At 41.6% G+C, this 16,937-nt stretch overlaps 1 protein-coding gene across 2 annotated transcripts in view; it reads left to right on the top strand.

Moving 5' to 3' along the window:
* The window catches only part of ELP4 (elongator acetyltransferase complex subunit 4), a 254,007-nt gene that overhangs the window by 45,038 nt on the left and 192,032 nt on the right, over positions 1-16,937 (top strand). The window lies entirely within an intron of this gene.

Raw genomic sequence — 16,937 nt, 5'->3', positions numbered from 1 at the left:
GGTATTTGTTTAATTAGTCATATTGCCTGGTCTCTTCCAAGATTACTAACTGTATCTTCTCACATCTCTTATATCTCTGGTTGGAGGTGAAACTATGAGCACTTACAAAGCCTGTCTAAATTAGGACACCTTTGCCTTTTTTTTGTTTAAAAGCTGAGTAAGTAATCAGTTTATTCAAGCAAAGGGACAGATACTCAAAATGTAGTAGACAAAAATCAGAAGATACTATTGGGATGTGCTACTGACTGATCAAATAAGAATGTTTTCTGTGTCAGACTGATGCATTACTATATATGATGCTGAGACAGATGACTGTTTTCCTGGACAATTGGATATTCTAATGACAGATCTTCTAAAAGTCCAGGGCTCATGGGCAGAAGAGCCATACCTTTCCTGAAGTTATTATACTAGGAAGCGTGAGATGGCAACCCAGAGGTACAGTGCTTCTTTCCAATAGAGATCCCATGTCCCTGTGGGATTGCATAGAGAGCAAAATGATGGATCCACAATCAGTGCTGGTGAATAGGGACTCTAATTTGGGCTGTATAATCAATTTTTTTGTGTGTGGTAAAATGAGGGGGTATTTGAGGATGTCTTAAACAGTGGACAGGGAGGCATGACAGGAGCTGAGGTATGCCATATCTTGATGGAGCAGCCAGGGTTCTATGTTGGAGAGATTCCCCAGATCCAGATATTCGTGACAAATGCTGGATTGCTTCCAAGCTTTTTCAGTATTCATATAGAGCCATAAAACTTCAGAACCAGAAAGAGATAATGAGAGAAAGAAGAGTATCTCTTCAAAGAACTGTGAAAGAGACAAAGGCCCCAAGTACCAACTCTGAGACTAGTCACTGGAAGAAGATTTCTTTGGTACTGCCAACAAGAATGGCCTTATCAAGAGGAAACTCATGTCACTGGAAAGCCTGGAACTCACTGAGTCTGAGCTATATTATCTGAAACCAACTAGTCTGTAGACTTGCTTAATGGCTCTTCTAGATCTGCAAAGTAAAGAATTTGAGTAACTCTCTTTCCAGAGATGAGAGATTGCTATGTGAGAGAGGTTCTTGTTGTGCCCGCTTATGGTGGTCATATCCCTACCGCAGATGAAACATACTTTGAAACCATGTGTTGAGAGAGGAGCCTGGTAAAAGTGATTAGAAAAATGGAGTCTCATTTTGTGCGGGGAGAAGGAGGAAAAGATAAAAGAATCTCATGTCTCACTGAGAATAGAGACCAGAACAAAGCAAAAAAAAAAAGAAAGAAAAGAAAGCAAAAAGGTTTGGCCAAGAATGTAGTTTGGAACAGACAGCAACGTCTCCCTCTTAAGATGGCTGAGCAGAACTGATCAGATAAAAGAGTTGGCTGAGCAGAACTGATCAGATAAAAGAGTTTCTAAATGTGAGTGCTTGGAATGTGGAATGGACAAGTACTTATCAGAGAAGTGTAGCTGTACATGTGGATGTTCTTATTTCAGAATAAGGGTGTTAATACCAAGAGGAATCGGCGGTGGCAACAATCCCTCATGGTCAAGGATGATCACTCCACAGGTCAAGTAAAGGGTTGTAGTTGAGTCTGTTGATGGCTAAGAAGACCTATCCTAGAGCCAGCAGACTCTTTGGCAGATACCACAGGTGGTGGTGAAGGGAGAGTCGGACCACAAATTTCTCAGTCTTGTTTCCCTTCCTTCCATTTCTGTCATTTTTCTGCCTCTAGGGTGAGATAGTGAGAGAAGCTACATCTTACTTTGGGGAAAATTGAGAGCAGTATTTTATTATTACATCTGTATAATGATAACACTATAATTACAATGGTAAATTTTCCTGTTGTTAGATAAGTCTATAAATATGCTTCAGTAAAAGCATTTTGTTCATAGGAAAAGTAACAAACCTAAGAAAAGTGATCCAACTTGTGTCTGGGACTTGCCAGAAGTTCTTTATGAGACGTATTCTAAGTGGTTCTGGATTGTCTTGTGTTGCAAGGGACTTCGGGCTTAAAGAAGAAAAAAGTGCACTGTCAGTGGGTGGCATTTTTATTCTTCTTTCATATGGCTGACTTGGAACAACAACTGTAAATCCATTTTAGTTAACCAGTCTAATGCTTTTAAGGAGAGGGAATGTATTTCTGCAATGTCACCTTCAAATTTATATTGAGGGCAGAGTATTGTTTAGTGGTCCATAGTTTGATCAGGGTTGCCATAGTCAGCAGGCATTTTTGTTTACGCAGTGGCACTGAGGTTAAATCAAAGACAACTCTGAATCTTTCAAGCAAGTCTTCATTCTCATTGTTTCTCTTGATGACAGTAGTACTTGCAAAATGCATGAGTTTATCACAGTGACATAGCTGATACATCTCCATACCGTCTGCTTTAATGTCAACTTTCAGGAAAATTTTCACCTTTTCAGTTCCAAAAACCTTTGGTTATAGCTCCCCACTAACTGAACTTTCAGATTCATGTCATGACTAAAAGCTGTACATCTGAAACTATACATGTCATCTAGGTACATGGGCTTTCACTGTAAATAACAGTACCACACAAAAATATGACAAAACACTGCAGAAAACATGAATACAAAGGTCTTATATGATAACCAAGTGGTAAAACATAAGCTATTATGTTTATTATTTGTTGATATCAAATTTATCCTCAGGTATATAAAAATCCAATGATAGGTTCCACCACGGCAAGTGAAACTTGTTCTCTTTCATGTTTTTCATGAAGTCTTCTTCCATCTTCTTTTATTTGTCTTTTATGAAGCAAAGAGAAACACTTGGCAACAATATCAGAAATGAAGTTAGAGTCATTGTAAACTTAATTGTCATTGTCTTCTACTAGTTGGGAAAGCTGGCATTATCAGGTGTCCCACAGTTCGGTAAATAATTTTTGGAATCTCCTTTCTTTGCTGCTCTTACTCATTTCTATGTGTGTGTGTTTAGTAAATGCAATAATGCAATATACATTTAAAGTTTTATGTATAAGTATATGCCAAGGTGGATCTTAAAACAAAGAAGGTATCAGTGTGGAAGAATTGTTTATTTTGAGGGAAAAGTTACATGTTTCTGTTAAGGAACACATAAGAAATCATATTGGGAATCCTCCAAATCAAGGCTATCCAACTTCTAATGCACTGGGGGCTGCATCGATGGAAGCCCTGCATCCTGTGAGTTGTGAGAGCATACACATGCACACGTAAGCGTGTGCTGCACCACACTGTACTGCACAGGTACAGTGCTGTGGGCCACAGGATCTTCCATCTCCACTTGCACTCCATCATTCTACCCCCTGGGGTGGGAATGGGAAGAGGATCCTAAAGGATGGGTAAGAAGCCCAGAAACCCTAGCTCATGCTCCAGCTAGACTGATAAGGGGGAGTGGTGGCTGGGTGAGGGAGCCCAGGGGCCACAAATTAACCCATCATGGGCCATGAGTTGGACAGCTTTTCTCCAAAGCATAAAGCTCAGTGTTTGCAAGAAGGGTTTAGTCCCTAATAGTAAAAAGATTTGACGAACAAAAGACAATAAAGGTATAGCTTAACTGGCAAGGTTTCTGATGATTATGCATTGCTTACTTCAGGGATGGGCAATTATTTTGGGTGGAGGACCGCTTAACAAGTTTTGGTGAGCTGTCAGGGGCCACATAGGTAGCCACACCCCTTGACAGTTGCCCCGCCCCCTGGTCACCACATTGGGACAAGAAGTCCTGCCCCCAACCCCTGACTTTTGCCACTGGAAGTGCCTCCCCTTACTACCCTGTGGCAGGGCACTGTGTGTGCCTGCCACTTTAAGGTCCTGGAGCTCGCAGCTGCCAGGTGCCTGCTGAGGGCGGCCATTTTGAATCTGGGGCTGCCCATATAAACAGGGCAGTTTTGCTGCTGGAGACCAGGCAACAACACCGCCTGGCCGGACGGCTGCTAGTATCATCTGGAAGTAAGGGAGGAGCTGTAGGGGATGGTAAGGAGGCTCCTGGTCCTGGGCATGACCTAAAACTGCACCCTGCCAGGAGTGGGTGGCCTGGTGGGACTCCCAGTGGCACGGGAGCCTCCAGGAAATATCAGGCCAGTGAAAGGCAGGTCGGGGTGCCTTAACCCCTAGCCCCCACAACCGGGTGGGTTACCCCTTGTTTGATGGGCCTGGAGGGTGGACCCCTGGAGAGAGAGAAAAGGCCATAGACTCAGGCCTGTCTGAACTTCCCCTGACTGGTCCATGCTGGGCCCACCTCGAGGAACGCCCAAGAGCTGCACGCCTAGGGTTCCAACTGGCCTGGAGGTGGGCCAGGGCTAGTGAGCCAAAGGTCCCAGGGGGACCACACCCGAAGGGGAAACGGTTCAGGGAGCTATGCTGCCTAGTATGAAGGTGGATGAGACCGCCTGAGGAGAGGAATCCAGGTGGGTTCAATTAGGAGGATTCTGGGGCCCAGTGTGGGGGGCCAGTGATTATGATGACATCTAGATGCCATCTGCGAGGCTTGGGCTGCAGTGTTGGGGAGGAATGGAGCCGCAGATAGCGCCCCCTGTCATCGGGGCAGGAAATGGGCAGCTTCCCGCTTATTAACATCTATTAATTGATTCCAACAAGGCGTGGCGGGTGAGAAGGCGGGCTGTTAGCCCAGAAACAGGTGGGCAGGCTGCAGGGAAAGTGGCCCTGAGAAGGCCCCCTGTAACATACCCCCTACCCCCAAGTACTCCTTTTGGGAGAGGGGGTTGCCATCTTAGAACCAGAAAAGAAACAAATCGTACACTAGAAGTCAAACACCTACTATGCTATATTTTAATTTTATTCCAAAAAATATTTGTCATGACTTGTGATTGTGGACTGTATATAGAAGAGATTGCATAATAACTCAAAAATAAGTGTCACTCTTTTATTGTGTGTGTGTGTGTGTGTGTGTGTGTGTGTGTGTGTGTGGTGGGGTGTGGGAGTATGTGTGGGGTTGCGAGAGGCTGTAGCTGTGTAGGGGGGCATAGGATATGTTAGGGTATAGGTATACGTTGATGGGGGTTCTGGAACCAAGGTGTGTGTGTTGGGGGTGAGGGAGGGTGGGGTGGTATAGAGACTTGCCACACGCTCTCCCCATGGCATACAGCCCCGGCTGCCTGGCAGCAGAAGCAGCAACAGGCAGGGAGGTCAGGGCCTCGTGCCCGGCGCAGGCTCAGCTCCAGCCTGTGGTGTGCAGGGGGAGGGATCGGAGCCTGCCCTGTTGCCAGGGCTCCACACCACAGGCCTGCAGCTGCAGCACTCACAGTGGGGGAAGCCCCATGCCAGAGCCTGCTGCCTACCCTGCTCCATGCTGTGCAGGTCATCGCACTCTTCTGGGAGTGGAGGGACCCCCACCCCCTGCTTCCCTGCAGAGTCCAATGCAGGGCTTCCTTGTTGCAAATATGGAGCTGCATGTGGCGCAGAGCCCCTGTGATAGAAGCAGCTGGACAGGTTGCTTAGGGGTGCACTCCTTGCCCCCAGCACAGCTCTGGCTGTTTCTATCGCAAGGGCTCCGTGCTGCGTGCCTGCAGCTCTGCACTCGCAGCAGGGAAACCCCATGCTAGATTCCATGGGGAAGCAGGGGGCAGTGCTCCCTTCACTCCCAGCAGAGTACAGGGATCTGCACAGCAGAGTGGGGGAAGCGGCAGGCTCCAGTGTAGGGCTTCCTCACTGTGAGTGTTGGACCTGCAGGCATGCAGCATGGAGCAATTGGGCAGGTTCTGTCCCCTCCTCCAGCTCAGCACTGGCTGGAACCGCGCCTGTGCCAGGCATAAGCACACTGACTCCTCTGCCTGCTGCTGCTGCCAGGCAGCAGGGGCTGCACATCATGGAGGCAGTGTTTGAGGGATCCCTACACTCCCCACCCCACACACTCACACCCTACCAGCTGAGCTTCGTGTTCCCACTGCCCCTCTGGGTGCAGGGTCCATGATGCGCTCCTGCTTCCGCCCAGCTGCAAGTCCTTCCTCCCCAGCCCTGCTGCTTCCCTACCTGGTGCTCCGAGCAAGCAGGTTCCAGCTGCAGGAGGAGCCCTGCCTGGACACTGCTGGCTGGGCAGAACCCTTCCCCCAAGAGGGTGGGAGCGAGGCCCAGTAGGCTATATTGGGGGCTTGTATACATGGGCACCTCGCTCCCACCCTCATGGGCAGAAAGGCTGGGTGGGATGCAATTCATTGGTGGGTGCCGCGGGCCAGATGAAAGTGCCTGGCAGACCAGGTCCAACCCGCAGGCCATATTTTGCCTACCCCTGGCTTACTTGTTTGTTAAGCTGTCTTTTCTTTTGTTGATTAGTTTTTGATTTGTAACACGAGACATTTCTTATGCAGACAATAGTGGGTCACTTATGTACTTGTTAGAATCTTCATTTCACATTCTTGCCAAATATACACCAAAAGTAAAAGAAACATTACAGAAACAGTAAAATGTTTAACTTTCTTCTTAAGCACAGTGATTTTAAAAATGAACTGAGTGACTTAACTTTTCATAATCAGCCATTCAATTAATGCTATATAATTTCTGATGTTAATTTACTTAAACATATCTTTATGGGAAAGATTCTTTTTTTTAAATCTGTTTAGATTAATACTAGTCATCTCACAGCAGTTTTACCAAATGGGTATTGCCCTAAATATAGTTGATCTCAATCACTTAAGGATTGCTGATTTTTAAAGTTACTCCTTCTTTTCCTTTAAAAGAAAAATAGAGTAATCAAGCATGGTTCTAAGATGGCCAACACCACACAAGCATAGGAACATTCTTTGAAATAGAAAGAAGTCAAACAAATTGCAAAAAGCAATAGTCAGTGAAAAGAGCCCATATTCAGTGATCAACGCAGTGGAAAGCTGAGCTGCTGCATTATTCTGTTGAATTAGACTTTACATGAGTTGTGAGAATGAAGTAAATGCTACTGATCATATGCTGCCTTGAAGTGATAATTTATACTGTGTACAATATCATTTTTTTTTTATGTCCTTCATTGTCAATTTTTTTTTTCTGTGGCTGTGATCCTTCAAAGACTTAAATACCTTACACTTTAAGCATGTTCAGAATCTCAGTGAAATTATTAGGGCTACTGACATGCTTAAAACACTAAGCATGTATGAAACTCTTTCAGGATTCAGACTGAGGATACCTTCAGGTTTTTTTCATCCAGACCCCAGCTTTTTCCTCCAGATCCCTGCATGTTACTACTCCTACTGTGTTATTCTCCTTTTTATTTTATTCATCCTGTGTTGTTGAGATTTTCCTGGCGTAATTCAGAGCATAATGAAAGAAAAAGAGATAATCTAATCTCCCTTATACATTTGTATGTAACATTTTTAAAGAGTTGTAGTGGCAGAAAATTTGGGAAAGAGGGGGGCATATATGACTCCTTACCTTAACCAGTAGACTATGCATGTGTATATGTATACGATGGTTCTCAAAGTAAAAAAAAAATTATCTTTTAAATATTTTAATTCAGTCATCTTAATTGGAATACAGGAAAGAGAAGACTTGCCCTTCTCTCCTGTGATTCAGATGATCTTTTCTTGTCATGCATCCAGAGCTATGAATGTAAAGAGAAACACAAATAGTACTGAAAGTCTCACCTGGAAATGGAAATGAACAATTCCAGGGTGGAGGTAGTAAAATCCATGGAAACAGATTTAATGTCTAGTTACTTATATTTCTTGAAAACTAGGATTTCTCTTCAAAAGGTATTTACGCATTAAAATGGGATCTTCCCCCTTTTATTATTTAAACTCAAAATTGTATAATATTTTATTTAAAAGTATTGACCAAAGTATTTTTTCTGATGATATAATGTCCTTGAAATGATAAAGATACAATGCTTAAATTTGCTTGGATTTAAAAGTATTACATATCTCTGTGAATTGAGGTCACCCATGAGTCTGACCCTTTTAATTTCTTTTTTCTTCCAAACAGTCCTTAATCATACCTGTGGCAACAGCTTTGCAAAACACACTTAAAATATAAAGCTGTTTGAACAGCATATTTATTGACACATAAACAGAAATGTTTTAGATACTTAAGTAGTATTAATTATACAGTTATCAAAACCTGCAAGGATCAAAGGATTTTATTTAAGAGGGATTTCACATACAGCTTGGATTATGTTGCTAAATAATAGCACAGTAGTACTTCTGTAGCATTGTAAAATAGCTTAGAGAAGAGTATGATGCCTATAGTTGGTGTAATGCATTGGTAATTAAGAGGGTGTGAGGTTAAGCTTCATTAACTGCTGTGGGATTGTATCGTGGGTTTTATTATGCTCTAGAGAAAATAAGAAGTGAGAGAGGTCAAACTGTTAGAATCTGATTTTGCTTAGTGCATCTGCCAAAACAAAGAAGCAAAGTAATGTAGCAGCAAACACAAAAAAACTGGATTACAAGTAGTATGGATTATACACATTTTTACTATAGTTTTGAAATTTTTGTTAGTAAAATGTTTAATCACAGTTGTGGTAATACTTTCATGAAGTTTAGGGTGTAAGAAGCAAATTAAATTGTGCATTAATAGATGCTTAAAACAACTTAATTTTCTCCACTAAAAACAATATAAAAACAAATCGCAGCAAATTGCACTTATTAATTTTAGCAGTTACCTATCTTCTTGTATTTGCATGCTTCAAAGAACAAACTTGTATCTTAGGGTTCCTGCTGCTGCTACATTTTATCTTGAACCCATGCACCCACCTGCTCTATTGCCTGCATCCAAGTATCAAGAACAAAGTAGCTGACAACACTGTTCCTCAGAAAAGATCTAGCACTCATGCTGGAGTTTTTTCCTAGCTAGGAAGAATATAACAGTTGTCAGAAGCCATGATATACTACAAAAGTAAAAAGTCCCAGTGCCTTTCAAACCTGTACTATAGGGGAGCCAAAATATTTTAATTAAACAGTAAGCCTCACAAAAGTACTATTCAGTAAGTGATATCAGTCACTATCTCTTACATATCCATTGTCTTAAGGGCATGCATGATTACTCCAAATTCTAAATTAACTTTCCTGGGGCAACTAAAAGCCTAAATTATCTGCATTATCATTTTATATGGACTGTCATATAAGACAAAGATGTATTTATCTCCCTAAAATTGGCAGAAATAATTTAGATGTTGACCCTTAAGCAGCAGAGTTGTAATTAATTTGAACCCAAATGATGCCATTGTGGGTCCCTAGTGTCTAAAAACAACTAAAATGAAGTCTTTTTTCCTCCAATTTCCTTAATGGTCAGTGCATTTTATTAATCCTATTCTAGAATATGAACATAAACTATAAAAAAAATCTTTTAACATGGTCAGCTAAATCAGTTTTGATGAGCACTGAAAAACAGTTTTGACATACATAATAGCAGATTTCATAATTGCAAATGCTGCTTGTACAGGGAAAAGCATGATTTGCAAAATACGTTTTTAATAAAAATACAGGGTTTTTTTCAATAGCATGATTAAATTACTTCCAAATTGTACTGAATCTTTTGGGAATAGGAGGAGTTTTATGATAAAGTTTTGGTCAATCCCTTCCTCTATTATTATTTTCCCTTTTATGGTACATTTTCGTTTAGCTTAAGAGGTGCTCTCAGATGCTTCTATTTTCCTTTGTAAGTAGACTGAACTACTTAACAGGTACTTCAGAACTCATCATAACCGGCTCAGCTGTGAATTGTGTCTACAGATGTTACCATAATCAATCTAATCTGGATAGAATGCTCTAGACCAGGCACCCATGTGGCAGCCTGTGGGTTATCCCACCCATAGGAGATTAATCTTTGGCCCTTAGGCACTGCTAACTACTACAGGCACTGCTAACTACTACTGCCACTGTAGTTTCTCGATTCCCCCTCCCTCATCTGGCTGCCACTTCTGCCCTGTTCCAGCCAGGGCTGTGGTAATCAGTTGTGCAGGGCCTTGGTTTAGCTGAGGATTAGGTGTAGGTGGGTTCCCCACCCTGGGGATTAGGTAGTAAGTAGGTTCCCCACCCTGCCCCGTCCCCCATATGTTTTCCACCAGCCTGGAAGCAGGTGCAGGGAAGGATATCCATCAATGTCACAGAAATTTTTGAAGGAATTACTTCATGTTGCTTCTGTAAAGTAACCAGGAAAAGGGAAGAAAGCATTTTCTTCTAGGCACTAGTTGATATCTACCAAAAATAATTGAAAATAGTAAAGCTGTGACTTCAAACTTTTATCTTCAAGGAAAATAAAGGAAACAGTAGTCCCATAAGGTTCAGAATCATTTACTTTCCTCTTGAGGAATTAGCTCTGGAATTGCCATGTGGATGGGAAATTACTTGATTTCATATAGTTATAATGCCACCACATTTTTATTGGTTCTTGGGTTAGCATTCACCAAGGTTGTATTCACATAATGTTTGTCAACAATGTCTATTTCAACATGGAGTTGGAGTTTATTTTTTCCTTGAATAGCTAGCAAGCTACAGTACAGCATCTCAAAATGTATCTGAGCAGCATCCCATATAAGCATTGAGGAGCCACAGTCATTAGGATTTATTGTAAATTACCCACAGCACATTTTTTTTCCTAGTGGCAACTAAACCAGTGTTTCTTGACCCATGGGTTGTGACGCAGAAGTGGGTCGCAAAAAGGTATGAAAGGGTCACGAACAAACTTGAAAAATAGATCAACAAACTTTAAAAATGGATTATCTGTTAAAGGAGAAAAACATGGAAAACCGTGGCTTTTCCCTTGTAGGCTGGTGGAGTTCCAGCCTGCAAGGGGCTGCTTGCCAAATCCCCCACACACTGGGGAGTTGAGACCTGGGGGCAGAGGGCAATGGGTCAGGAGTGAGGGTTGCTGGGTTGGGACTGGCCACTGATCTTTACAAATGGGTCCTGGTACAAAAAAGATTGAGAACCACTGACCTAGACTATGCAAGAAACTTGTTAGGAAATTTCAGAGCTTTTCATGGAAAGAAATGATCTAGGATACTGTGAATCTGAATCAGTCTTTTGCTGGAGTTGGAACCAGGGTTTGTATGGAGAACCTAGTAATTACAAACAGCTTTAAGTATTGATGTTAAGTGATGATAAGATGCGGCAAATCCCTTCAACATGACTTTGGTTTTCATGTGTATACTAAGAAAGGATTAACAAAGTGTACACAGACTCAGCTAATAAGTAGGGGACCTGTGCATATTGGCCTGTATAATGACTGGGAGTTTTCTTGAGCAAGTCATGCCAAAGAGATCAGTACACAGTTTCCTGGTTAAAAACAATAAATATTCTATCAGAAGCAATAGAAAGACAACAGGATGGTAGAAGACTGAGGACTGTATAAATGCATCTTTCCCACTTTTCCTCTAGTAGCCCAAGTCCTGATCAGTTTCAGGAAAAACAACATTCTAGGATTCTAATAGTCTCTTATTACTGGAGACAAATATGGCTCTTGATACAGTTAAGGAAACTACTTGTTGATTATGTCCAACTGTAAGTGTATCCATACATTTATCATTTTGGGCCTATCTACATCATGGGTTTGAAATAGCATCTTTACCCATAGTGAAGGTATTCACTCTTCCTGGAGTAGGTCAGGAATTTTTTCTAAGCCTTACACCTGAGAAGAAAGTATGGTGTTAGCTCCTACTTCTTTGTTATTTTTGAGCACCTTTAATCCTCCTTAAGCTCTTTCTATCTCTTACTAGTGTAGGGTGAAATATTCTCTCTAAATCAGGGGTGGGCAAAATGTCAGATCTGGCTGGTGGCTGGACTCCATTTCCCAGAAACCCCTGCCTATGTGGCTGGGGCCAGTTTCCATGAAGACTCCAGCAGCAGCTACCCTGTGATAGCCAGGCTGGAGACTGGGTCCAGCAGTTCTGGCAGGGCACAGAGCTGCTCCAGAGCCCAGCTGGGATCTTGTGGTGGTGATAGCGTGGTCTGGAGCCAGGGCAGAGCTGCGATTTGCAGCCTACATGCTCCAGGCAGGGACGTGCAGGCAGCGGATCACAGCTCTGCCCCAGCTGCTTGTAGCAGCAACAGTGTGGTCTGGAAATGCAGCAGAGCCCTCATCTGCTGTCTGTACACCCCTACCCAGAGCATGCTCTGCCCTGGCTCCGGACCACACTGTCACTGTCGCAAGATCCCAGCCAGGCTCTGGAGCAGCTCTGTGCCCTAGTAGCGGAGGGGGGCGGTGTTTGAGGGGCCTATAGCCACCCCAGAATTCCCCATAGCCCTCCATAGCCAACCCTCCCAGTGGCACCGCTGCTGGTGCCCACCCTGCACAGGCGGTGGCAACTGAGCCCACACTGCTTCTGCCCACAGCACAGTCCCTTCCTCAGCCCCACACCAGGAAGAGGCTGTTGCCACTGCTGCTTGCCAGTGCTGCTGTTGCTCATCTCCACGGAAACCCTGGCCCCACACTATCGTGGCTGCTGCTGAGGTCTCCATGGAAACCAGCCCCAGCCACCTGGGCAGGGGCTGCTGGGACATAGAGTCCACTGCCAGCTGAATCTGGCCCATGGGCTGGACTTTGCCTGCTCCTGTTCTAAATGAAAGCATGCAAAATGGATGGCCTTCACAGAGCCTTATGCTTCACCTAAGTCATATTCCTCACAAGACATATAAAGATAAACATTCCCATCTTTAAAGTAAAGGATTTATCAATTTTATTAATTTTTGAAGACTGAGAAGCGTGACTAAAATAGTTCTAGTGTTTCTAAGGGAGAAAACATTTGAATAGGTTTTTTTATGGAGAGTGCCATCTTTCTAACTATATAAAAGATGAATGATATGATATGGCACCTCTTCTCTTGAAATTTTATCATTACAAATGATATATTGATTGCCTATTCATATTACAGTGTTAGCTGGTCAAAACAGATGTGCCTTTAACTGTATTAGAGGTAAGATCAAACAGTGTCAACAATGGGAGTTTGTTGAAGGCTTACATAGGATTTATACTAAAAATGATCTGTCCCAGATCATCAGTGTCACAAACAAGTGCCACAAAAGCCTGTGAATCACTTGTTAAAAGCAAACAAACATTTTTAAATGTGTTTACTATGTAACAACATTCCAAGTTCACGATGTCACCAGTAAGTCTTAGCTTGAAAAAATGTAGCTTTCTTCTGGTGTAACGAGGATAACTTGAGTGGATGGTAATCATCAATACGTTGAATATTCCAAATGGTATTCCCAAGGGGAGTATCTCTTTAATTATTTAGAAAATATTTTCTATTTAAAACTTAGAAATAAATCCAAAGAATCTGTGGCTGCATACAAATGTAACATGCTGGTATAATTGTAGCATGCGTTCTGTTAACTTACAGTTAACTGTTAGTTACACTTGCCTCAGGATGTTGATAAGAACTTAAATGTTTTCAGTTTCTCCCATGTGTGACAAACTTCCATTCTTGTGTTCAAAGTTTGTATGCTTATTCTCTGCTTGTGATTAAAAGTGATTAAACTTTTGGAAAAGCTTTTTTTCTACATTTCCCAAAATATAATATGTCTGTTTAATACAACGTGGAAATACTTTTAATATTAACTTACATTCATTTTATTTTTATTCATGTGAAGTTACATTCATAAGACTTAAACCCAGAGATTTCAAAGAGGAATCCACAGTGTCAAAAACATTCTGACCTGTTGTTGTCTTTCTGTAGCCGAAAAACAAGTGAAAATTAAGAGCTGGCATTTTCCTAGGGATGCCTTGAGCCAAAAAAAAGTTGAAAACTAGAGTTAGCGGGATTTCCATGTAAGAGCCAATAAACACAAAAATACACTTTAAAGTGGCCAATTCCACTCTCTTAGCCACCACTGTTGTCAATAATAGATCTTTCTGTGACGTCAGCAAGAGCAGTCAAGCCCCAAATGTGTTTGACTGAGAATGCTTAAATAAAACATTGCTTAGAGAAGCATTTTTCTCAAACGAAATACGTTCCATAGTTTAAAGTATACCCCTTTATAATCACATGTATAGTGCTTTATACAAAATCTGTTAAGCCTGTATCAGATTATTTTGATTGTGATCATTAAGTTAGTGAAAATATGAAAAAATGCATTGCTGGTACAGTGCTCTGCATTGTATATAAAATTACAATTTTTGAGAAAATAACATGCTCATATAAACAAAGCTGTCTGCAGATGAGGGGCTAAAGTTGAGGTTTCACTTTCATCCTTAAGTTTTTCATTTCTTGATCATAATATTGAACATTTTTATTAATAATCTTAAAGTTACATTGATAGAGATTTTAATCTTGAATCTCTTCTTCCTCAGGAAGCTTTTGGGAATTGCATAAGATCTTTGGGAATAGGTCACTAAAGTGCCAACTTAAATAAGAATAAAGGGTGTAGATGTGATTATATTAATTAGGTAGAAACTCATTTGAGTGGGTAGGGAGGAGCAATTTAAACTTGTCTTTAATTTCATTCTTTGGGATTTTTTAATTTAAACATTTTGATTAAATTTTAAAATGCTGATTAAATCTGGTCCAAATTAATTTATCAAATATTTGGGCAAAAAATATAGTGCATCTGTTTACAGATTTTTTCAGTTAAGTTGTAACAAGAGAAAACAAACTGTTCATTCCCTTGATTTTTCTGAGATTAAATGTATGTCTTTCTAGAGTGCTGATGTATAAAACAATGTGAATTGTTTTAATTATTCAGCTTTCCTAAAAATCTTAACAGGTTTCTCATTGTTTGTGGAATTTGATATCTAAAGGTGCACATCATACTACTACAAAAATTGCTGTGAAATTGAAACTGCTTTCATTTTTTAGTTATGTCATAGATTTTAGTTTTGTATTGTGAATGAAAATAAAGACGACAAAAATTGCACTTATATAAATGTCTCTCAGTAGAACAGAAGTGTTTAACTTTTTGCTGATCTCTGCATTGCCTGTATATCAGTATGTGAAGTATGTAGTTGGTAGGACCATAAACTGGTCAATTAATATACCAGATATTTTTAATTCAATTTTAACTATAATATTATAATAATAATGCCTAATTCTTAGAATTGTTCTCTACCTTTTTTAAGTAGAAGTACTTACTCTAATTCTAACCAGTTAACTTCGAACCATAAAGCTAAATTAGGCCACCCCTTGTTCTGATGGTATACAGCTGTTTCTGTGGGTTAGGTTATGTATTCTAGATGTTCCATCTGTGCAGGCCAGGAGCGGTCCGAGGCCCTCGGGGGGGGGGCGAGGGGGGTTTCGCGCGGCAGGCTGTGGCCAGCAGCCTGGACACGCCAGGTCAGGGAAGGCAGGCAGCACGCTAGAATTAGGCATGGAAGCTTAGTGGTTGATTTCAGATTATTTTACTTACACCGAAGATGGTCGCGGTGCAGGCAGGAAAACTTGCTTGAGTTGCAGTTACAGACAGAAAAGAAGAGAGGCAGACTAGAGTTCCTTCCCGTGAACCTTCTAGCCCAATCCAGTTGAAAGCTCTAAACCGCGAGCCCGTGTCAACTGAAGAAAGTAACTAGAAGCAAAGAGCTCTGAATACACTCACACGAAGTTTGCTAGGCTCCGTGGAACTTGCGCGGAGGGAAGGGGTTCGTCGAGGGATCATTCGGCGACGGGGAGAGGCTAGAGGCTGATCAGACCCCTATAGCCTTCTTAAGGTACACTCACTGGGTCCGATAGGCTCCGCAGCACTTAGAGATCTTCACGAAACATGAAGCCCTCCTCTTTCTCTTTCTCTCTCCAGATGGTTGTGGAGTCCTCCAACTTGGGCGGAAACCGCTCAAGCCTCTTATACGGCTAGCAAGCCAATCGCTAGCCGCCACGTGGGAATAATTTAGAACTGGCCAATAGTGGGACACAAATTTGTATATGAATGGTGGGAACTCCTTGCACCGTGCATTTCTCTTTTGCAACCTAGAAATGCACCCTGCAAAGAAAGCTACGAGTGGCGGGAAATAATTTAGCAGTGCCGAAGCGCACACAAACAAAAATCACACCCTTGGGTTGTGACACCATCCAATTGGAACAGGTTTCCTCATCCTAACACCCAAGACAGTGCAAAAGTGTTGCTCAGGTCTCTTTTAAACTAAGTTCTTTGTTTACTTCTCAACATCACTATCTAGTGCTTCCCCTATTAAATGCTTTTGCTTTAATTTTATTAAAATGTAAATCTATGACATTTTAAAGGTATTTAAAAAAATAGCTCAAAATGTAAAGTTTAATAGGAGAAGCTGTGATGGGAGCTGTGATGTCCTCCCAAGTTGTGATGTCCTCCAGTTTGCACAGGTGGGCAGCAGGGAGAGAGTGGGACTTTGGGAAGTGTACTCAATGTCAGCTTGGTACAGTGGAGAGAAAGCAGGTTGCATGGGAATAAGCTGTATTCCATCAGAACTAGAGATGGCCTAACTTAGCTTTATGGTGAGAAATAAACTGGTTAGAATTAGAGTAAGTACCCTAGACCAATGGTTATCAACCTTCTTAGACACAAGGCATCCTTTGGAAAACACCAGCTTTCAGTTTTCACTCACTTTTTGATTATATAAATATAACAGAGCAATTATTCTGCTGCAAATAACTCGGAACGACAACAACAGGTCAGAAGGGTTTTTCTACCGTATGGATCTATTTGAAATCTCTAGGTTTATACTGTGAATGACATGGATGTGTTTGCACACAGAACAGTGCTAATATTGTGCAGTACTCCATAGCACAACTTAAAGGTTCGGTGGAGAATTGCTGCTCTGTACCCATAGCAAAGTTAGTGTTGCGACCTCATTGAGCCTTTAACTGCATCTATGACTAACACCACACCTCTGAAACAGAAAGGCTTGTATTAGCAAATTTAATAAATTTAAAGTTTATATTTACATCTTCCTTCTTGAATAGGTTTTATTTCTTCTTTGAATTGAGCATCAATAATCTGAGGACTTAGTGTTCTTTGCCTTTTGTGGTGTAGGAAAGGAAGATGCAGGCCATATGTTGTAACTCCTATTTTTTATCCCGATGTAAAAGTCTAGTACAATACCTTTTCATCATAATAA

Source organism: Alligator mississippiensis, chromosome 2, assembly GCF_030867095.1.
Source record: "Alligator mississippiensis isolate rAllMis1 chromosome 2, rAllMis1, whole genome shotgun sequence".
Taxonomy (NCBI): Eukaryota; Metazoa; Chordata; order Crocodylia; family Alligatoridae; genus Alligator; species Alligator mississippiensis.
This window is presented reverse-complemented; position numbering and strand designations above follow the sequence as displayed.